The following is a 9,064-nucleotide window of genomic DNA, read 5'->3' on the forward strand; positions in this document are numbered from 1 at the left end:
CAATAGGGATGAAGTCTGTGTAATAAGAATGTTCTCATTATAGCAGTGAAGTTATTAAACATTTGAAAATGTAAATGAGAAAGCTTTTAAAAAATTCCTTCATAATTTTTCTTTAGGGGCCCTTAAAACTCCTACCTTCCAAAGAGGTTTAGAATGGTTTTGGGGTGCTCCTACGTGGAGTGAAGGCACAGGCAGAAGACAGCAACATCAGGCCAGGATTCTGTGTCAGACTCCCATAAGTTAATGCAACGGCGGTCACCTGATCACTCATGGGGTCAAGTTGCCTCTGCTCCCTTTCAAAGCCCTCACCTGAGAGGATGTTGGTTAGTCACAGAGCACACCCAGTGCTAGGATGCCCCTCGCCTCACCCAGAGAACCCCCTCTCTCACTTACATCTCTGTCCTGTTCTCTGAGGGCAGCATTCACACTGGTGAAATGGAGACATGGTACACAGCTCAAATCCATTTTGGTCGGTTTTCCAAGTTTGTGATCCTCTTTTCTTTCACTTGGTTTGGGGTGGCAGAGCACATAGGCAGGGGCAAGCTCCGCATGGGGAATTTCTGCATCAAAACCCCTGAACAGGCAACTTTCTGGGCCGACCCCAGACTCCCGAATAATCTATGTAAACTTTGTGCTTAAGGCCAGGAAGCAGTGAATTAACAAGTTCCCTGGAGTCTGAGAATCACTGTTCTAGGTTTCCCCCACATCGGTTCATAGCCTCATCTATTTCAGAGCAGAAGGGGAGCAGGGGGGAGAGGGTAACCTGAAAATGGGTATGACAGAAGAAGAAATGACAGTGGCATCCTTGTGTCAAGGGAAGAGAAAACCAACCAACCAAACAAACGCACAGAAACTAAGAGGCAGACTCAGACCCAGGGCTGGTTTTGTTGTTGCCCAGTATGAGAACACCCGGATGTCCACAGAGATAATTCTGGGTAATCAAGAGAAGGTTATAAAAGATAATCCTTCAATGTCTTCCTGTTCCTCTCAGAATAAAATCTATGTGCTTTTCCTAAGGCCAACAACTCACATCAGCAGGCCTGCCTGACCTCAGACCTCACTGCCCACCACTTCTCGGCTACTCACCAGTCTCCAGCCTTCCCCGAACCTGCCAGGACTTACCTACCTTCTTGACTTTGCCTGCAATGCCCTTCCCCCAACTTCCTGCCAGGCTGATCTCTTCATTCTCTAGGTCTGAGCCTAAATGCCACCTCCTCAAAAACCTCTTCTCACTACCCATCTAAAGTAGGAACTCCCTGCTGTGGGCCTCAGCAGTTGTTCAAGTCTTTGTTTCTACTTGCATTTGGGCTCATCCCATCGGCCCCCAGTGTATATGCTTCAGGAAGGCAGAGACAGGGTCTGTCTTGTTGCTGTTAAAACTAAAGCGCTTGGCACCTGACACACAGTATGTGCTTAAGAAATGGACCAGGAGGCACCTAGCAGAGTGTGGTGCCTGGCAGAATCCTACGCTGCCATTTACTAGCGGCTTTGGTGATCAGTGACCTTGAAACTTAGTGGCTTAAACAACAACTTACTATTTTCTCTGGTCTGAGGGTTGACTGGGCTCAGCTGGGTGGTTCTTGACTGGGCTCTGTCATGAGGTAAGAGATGGCAGTTGAGGCTGGAGCCATTTGAAGGCTCAGCTGAGCTGGTTGTCTCCTTGGCTTCTTCCCTCACATCTCAGCTGGGCTAGCTGAACAGCCAGAGGCTGCCCGAGCCTCTGGCCTCTTCATGTGACTGGCTTGGGCTTCCCTCTCAGTATGGTGGTCTTAGGGTGGCTGGAATTTCTGGATGGCAGCTGGCTTCCCCAGAACAAACATGCCAAGAAATCCAGGTGGAACCTTCAGGGCTTCTTATGACTTAGACTTGGGAACTCATGAAGCATGACTTCTACTGAATTCTGTTGATCAAAAAGTGAGTCAGAGGCCATCTCAGAGTCAAGGGGGAGAAGACTGCACCATGGCATGAACACTGGGAGGTGTGGTTCGTGGTGGTGGGGGTGGTTGGAAGAGCAGACAGCATTTGAGACTAGCTACCAAACTTGCTACAGGACGGTGGGTGAATTACTTAAGCTTTTTGTGCCTCAGCCTTCTCTCCTATAAAATGGGATAATAGCTCTTACATCATAGAACTTTTGTGAGGAGCAAATAAGTTTTCCATAGCAGATGGAAAGCACTCAACAATGTGCTAAGTTTTAGCTATTGTTATTACTACTCAAAGAGTAAGGAGCAAATCTTTTCTCTGATTAATCTCTTTATCTCAGTGTCTGTGAAATATTTTATGATCACGAGCTGCTCTATATGAAACGTAAGAAAACTGCTCTTCTCTCAACTCTCCCTCCCCCAAATTTCGTTTTTATTTAGAAGTCTAGGTCGGTTTAAAGTTTGGGTCGAAGAGGTCATTCCTCATGATCAAATATACATTTAAAATATTAACAAAAGAGCAAAATAACTGCCAGGGCTTGAAAAATGCCATTCTGAGTCATGTAATGATGCACTCACATTAGGGGCAGAAGCACCACACTTGTGGTATGGAATTTCCTGTGGCACCAGCGGAAAAGGAGCTGTGCATCTGTTTGTCAGCAAACTTCCCCCAAACAAAAAGAAACCAGGATTTCCTGTTGGAGGTCCAAGAAGTGAATAATGTCCAGGACCTCACAACTCAACCCTACACTGACCTTAGCACTGGCCAGAAAACAGGATCTGCTAACAAATCATCAGTAGATAGCCCCAGCCCCTGTGGATGGACATTTTTTTGCTGCTGCCAAATTCAAACAAAGCTCAGAGACCAGTCACTGAGCTCTAGCTCTAAATATGAAAATGGCTTCACGATCCATCTCACCCAGTGGACATATGTTCCATTCCACAGCATTCTCTACCATGTTATCTTCTACCTTGTGCTTCTCAACATTCCATGCAGCTTTCAGGACCAAACCCAGTCTCCTGACATGTGTGTTCACTGATCACATAATCATGTTCCAGCCACACATACAACTCGCATTCCTCCCAAAGGCCCTGGGCTCACACGTCTTCCCGGGTTCTTGCACACACTCTTTCTGTCATCTGGGAGAGAATAACGATAGTAAGGGCAGCCACTGTTACCTTTCCCATGACTATGTACCAGACAGTTGCTAAAGTAAGAGCTTCACTTGATCATCTCACTTTATCCTCACCCATCCTAAAAGTACCTGACCTTGCTGGCTGATGAACACACCTGGAGACTGTGATCAAGAGCTGCTTCATAAAGTCAGACACACAGATCAATGAAATAGAACCGAGAGTCCAGAAATAAACCTTCACATTTTTAGCAAGAGGGCCAAGACAATTTAATGAGGAAAGTACAGGTGACCCTTGAACAACATGGGTTTGTCCAGTTATATGTGGATTGTTATAAATAAATACATACAGTATTGTAAATGTGTGTTTTCCTTCCTTATGATTTTCTTATTAACATTTTCTTTTCTTTAGCTTACTTTACGGTAAAAATACAGTATATAATACATATAACATACAAAATATGTGTTCATTGACTATCATGTTATTGGTAAGGCTTCTGGTCAACAGTAGGCTATTTAGTAGTTAAGCTTTTGGGGATTCAAAAGTTATACGCATGTGAATTATATCTCAATAAAACTATTTAAAAAAAAGTTATACGCAGATTTTCGACTGCCCACAGAGTCAGCACCCCCAACTCCCACATTGTTCAAGGATCAACTGTATTGTCTTTTCAACAAATGGTGCTAGGACAACTGAAACATATACAAAAATTGAAACTGGGCCCTAACCTCACACCATATACTACAAAATTAACTTAAAATGGATCAATGACCTAAATATAAGTGCTAAAACTATAAACCTCTTAGAAAAAATATAGTAGTAAATTTTCATGAGCTTGGGGTTAGGCCAAAAGCACAAGTGACAAAAATTAAAATAGATTTCATCAAAATTAAAAACTTTTGTGCTACAGACAATACCATAAAGAAAGTGAAAGACAACCCAGAAAATGAGGTAAAATATTTGCTAATCATACATTTGACTAGTATATAATGCACAGAGTGTTAAATTTCAACAATAAAAAGACAAATAATCTAATTTTAAAAATGGGCACTGCATAACATTTCTCCAAAGATATACACATGGCCAAGAAAGCACATGAAAAGATCCTCAACATTATCAGCCATCAGAGTAATGTGAATCAAAACCACAATGAAATACCACTTCATACCACTAAAATTGTTCTAATTGAAATGACAGTGTTGAGGAGGATGGGGAGAAAATGAAACCCTCATACACTTTTGGTGGTCATATAAAACAATGGAGTCACTTTGGAAAACAGTTTGGCAGTTCCTCAAAATATTAAATATTGATTTACCATTGATCCAGAAATGCTGGATCATAGGTACGGTATATACCCAAGAGAATTAAAAAGATGTTTTCACAAAAACTTGTACATGAATGAACATAGCAGTATTATTCATAACAGCCAAAAAAGTGGAAACAACGCAAATGTCCATAACTAATGAATAAATAAAATGTGGTGTCACCATACAATGGAATGCTTTTCACTCATAAAAAGGAAGGAAATACTGGTACATGCTAGAACACGGATGAACTTTGAAAGCACTGTGCTAAGTGAAAGAAGCCAGACACAAAGGCCACATATTGTATGACTGCATTATATGAAATGTCCAGAACAGGCAAATCCATAGAGACAGGAAGTAGATTAGTGGTTGCCAGGGTCTGGGGGAGGGGGAGAATGGGTAGTGATTGCTAATGAGTACAAAGTTTCTTTTTGGGGAGATGAAAATGTTCTAAAATTGATTGTGGTAATGGTTGCACAACTCTGTAAATATTAAAAACAACCCACTGAATTGTTAAGAAAAAAATAAAAAAGAGAAAATGAAAATCCAAAAAGAAAAGGGGGAAGAAAAGCCCTTTCTCGTAGCAGCTTTGCTGACTGCCTACCTTCCACTCCCCGTGGGAGGCTGGTGGGGTCCCTCTGCTCACTGCACTTCTTTATCAGAGTTCTGTAATGTACAGGGTCAGAGCGCTTGTCTGCACAGGTCCATCCACCCTGACTGCATTGGCCAGGGCCTGTGTTTCACTCACCTTGAATCCTGGCATCCAGGACAGGTCTTGGCACCCAGGAGATAATCAATATAAATGTGTGTTGAACGAATAGTCTCTAGCATACGCCTAATATTACCCATTACTTTTTATACCATCACTTCTAAAAGAAAGGAATGCCAAAAAGGTATCTCTCTCTCTCTCTCTCTCTCACACACACATACACACACACAAAAGGTTATTTTAAAATTGTTTTTCCATCAAACATTTTTTAAACTGAATGATCAGAGTGTTATGATTTTTTTTTACTTCCAGCAAGACATATGATTTCAAAATTTAAAAGCTAATCATCAATAAAATGACCAAGATAATGTGGAAAAAAGATAGAAACACTTACCAAAAAGAGCATATTCAGTCCCTGAACAACAAACTTCACATTTCAGACAACTTGACAAAAATTTCCACTACTCTATGAGACAGAAAACTTTAAGAGGTAATAAACCAATATAAACCATATAAAGGCTGATTAAATTCAGCCTTTGAAAACTCTTTGACCCTCAACAACAACAACAACAACACAATGAGATGATGAAGGTAATAACTAACATTTATTGAGCACTTACTATTTGCTAGGCTGGGCATTATTTTTTTGTGTCCTACATATTAATTCAGTGACAACATTATGTGGTAGGATCGATTACCCTCATTTTACAGAGAGATTATCAACCTTCCCAAAGCCATATGTTTCGTAAATGGCTGAGCTGAATTGGAACCCAGGAAAATCAAGTCTATTGTCCATGCGCGTCCCACTCTACTATGTAGGACAGCCTTCAAGGACTTCAATCCCTTGACTGGACCAAGGAAAGCCATTTGTTTGATTTTGGGTTTACAGACTGATTAGTGTAGGTTATAGAAAAGATGTGTGGTGCTGCTGAAAAGCTGGGACAGTCCTGAGCTGCATTTGTAATTGCATGGTGACCAGAATGAGGAAAGGACTAGCGCTGCCTCCCAATGCCCTCCCTTTATTTTATTATTGTTTCTACTCTTATTTATACTACTACCCAAGGAAGGCCTGAACTTCCTTGTTCCAGGGGTACTCGGTAGGCATTGCAGGGCTCTCTCAGAAACTCTTTATGAAGTTCAGCGCTTACACCTAAGCCTGGCTGTCAGGTCCGCCTCAAGGACGGCCCTACCTGCCCCACCCTGGGAGCTGCTGGCCTCTGAAGTGTCTTCAGTTGTCAGCATTCCCAGTGCTTCTTAGAAGGGTCCTTGCTGCTGTTGAACCTGGCTAACATCTTGCTCCAAGCAGTCTTGTTCTTTTAGAGGGCATGACATTTCTTTTTGTATATATGTTTTCCTCTCTAGTCCTTCTGGTTCCCAAAACCTGAGAGAGAAGTCATTCTTCTCTGAACATCTCTAAATGGTCTCCGCCTTTCTTGGGTGGACTTCAAAATCCGGTCTTTTGTCTTTCAAGTTCAAAAAAATGTGTCAAGTAGGTAGGTGTGTTTGTACTTCCCCTGATTATGGTTTGTTTTTGCCTTCTGTATTTTTTTCTGCACCTTTCTTGATTACAGGTTGGAGTTCCACGTCCTGTTTCCCAGGTTTGTCAATTCTTTTGTGATATTATGTTTGGCCACCTCAGCTGCGTTGGCAGATCCTGGAAACTGCCGGTTCACATTTATCTGTCAGTATTCAAATGCCTTTTTTATTCTTGGTGGCTTTCCTTAATGTTGCCCAAATCAGGAGAATCTAAGGATGTCTGTATGTAAATGTTAAAACATTAATTAATGATTTTGAAGCTAATGCTATTGTCTCTTATATTATTTGAAGTGTAGTGAGATCCTTTTTGTTTCATGCATTACTATTATTTATTATTTTTACTAGCAGAACATTTTCTGCCCATTTATTTTTCACTATCTTCTCAGTTCTAGTCATTGACTTAAAATGAAAAGGGCTAATAGAAAGAAGGGCTTAAATGTCAGAAGAAGACACTCTCTTTCATTTGACAAGCTGTTGTTGGTCCTGGGAGAATAGGTACATTTGTTATAAAATTCATATCAAGAGTTTTTTTCTTCTAGAGTTATTTAAGTTTTTAAAAGGGAAAAAATTGCCCTTTTAAAAATTGTACTAGTTTTGGTACCAAAGTCAAGTCTGTTGAAGGCTACACAGAACCTCATACTCTCAGGAAACCACAGGAATAATTATTTGCTGCTAAAACAGCACCTTCCAAATGCTTAAGTGCTAAAGAGATGGATGGACAAGTCCACCAGTTGCCACATTAGACTTTTTCACAGTTTTCCCCTTGTCAGACAGGGAGGAACATTATGATTGGAGCCAGAACCCAGAGGTCTGTACCCAGCAGTTGGAAATGTACTTGTGTTCATGCCGGGTCCAGAAATAAATCCTAGATGATGTTTAGGTTCAACATGAAATAAACAGTATTTTAGCAAGCAAACAGTCCAGGAGCCAGAATAATAAGAGACTGGAAATGAACATAAGGATGTGTGGATAAATGTGCTCTTTTCTCATCACATAGGAGTCAAAAAAAGCTGTCATCAGGGGCAAAGGATGTTTCTCAAGAATGAACCAACTCAGATTTCTCCCACCCACTTCAAGAAAATAATCTAGAAAATTGTTAAGAATCTAGAGATTCCTTTATTGGCGACAAGAAAAGAATCAAGAAGGAGTTTTTTGGACTTTTAGGTAGCTATTATTTGATTAGAGTAAAATTATTATGATAATTGTATCAGAACATTTTTATCTCTGCTTGATGGGAATTCTTTATGTCAGCCAAGCAAGCTACAGTTTAGCAACTAAGCTCAATCTTTTGTTCCTAAAAATTTTCTGTTAACTATAATTAAACGAAGGAACATTTGAAGGGTAACAGGTTTCCATATGAATTAGTACACTAAAAATTGCTCCCAAATCAATTACCCTAGTGGGTTTTATTTATAGAGCTCCCAAACAGGAGATGTATTCCCCCTAAATGCTGACTCTGCATTTTGGTTTAATTCTGGAGCAGAGAGCAGGGAGGCAAGGAGTGCAATGACCTGACTTTTAGGGTCAGGGCTAAGATTCTGCTGATGACAAGGCTGTGCTAAGACACATTCTGTTGGTCAAGGTCACTTCTAACGTAAGAGTGAGTTTGCCATGTTATGCCTCAAACCTCACACCTCACGAAGGAATGTGTCAAGTGTTTCTTCTCGTCACCTATGACTGTGGCCTAGAGAAAAGCAATGACAGTGAAACGCCATGTCCTCCTTTATAATCACACTAGCTCTTTCTACTCGGCACAGAATGAAAAGGCACAGGTTTATGATGTCATGAGACAGAAGACAGAACAAAGGCGAATGGGCCACAGGTGAGGTGAGGCATGTCACTGAACCTCAGGTCCAGAGTCCTCATTTTTGCTTTCACCACTAAGGCATCAGGACTCCTTCCTGGAGATAAACCCTCACTAGGCCATCTGGCCCCCAGAGCTCTGGGACACCTGGGCAATGCCCTGAGGATAGCAGAGGGCTGCCAATGATGATGTGACTTCAGCACCCCATAAGGCAGGCAAAGCTGCACCGATCAAGTCAATGGCAGAGCTTTTAAATGTTCTGTGGGGTCACAGTTTGTACCTACTACCTCTTCCCATGTTGACATAAATGACTGGAGAAGGCGGTGCTGTGATTTACAAAGCTGGAGGATTCAAAACAGATATGAGCATGTGTAAATGTAGCACTGTTTGCAATCTGTTTCCAATAGTTTAAGCTGAAGCAGCTTTAAAACAGTACATATGCTTTGGGGTTAATGTGTTGGAATTGTCAGCTGAGTGACTCCAACCACCAATGGTGCCCAAACATGGTATGGTACTCGAGCTTGGGAACCCTGGCCCCATGCACAGTGCTATCACTGTTTGCAGCTCTCGGTCCTTCCCCACCAGCTGCTACGTCTGTCAGGCTGGCAGGGACCGGATGACTTGTTGGAACCACGTAGGCTATTTCTGTGCATAG

Source organism: Hipposideros armiger, unplaced genomic scaffold (assembly GCF_001890085.2).
Source record: "Hipposideros armiger isolate ML-2016 unplaced genomic scaffold, ASM189008v1 scaffold_92, whole genome shotgun sequence".
Taxonomy (NCBI): Eukaryota; Metazoa; Chordata; class Mammalia; order Chiroptera; family Hipposideridae; genus Hipposideros; species Hipposideros armiger.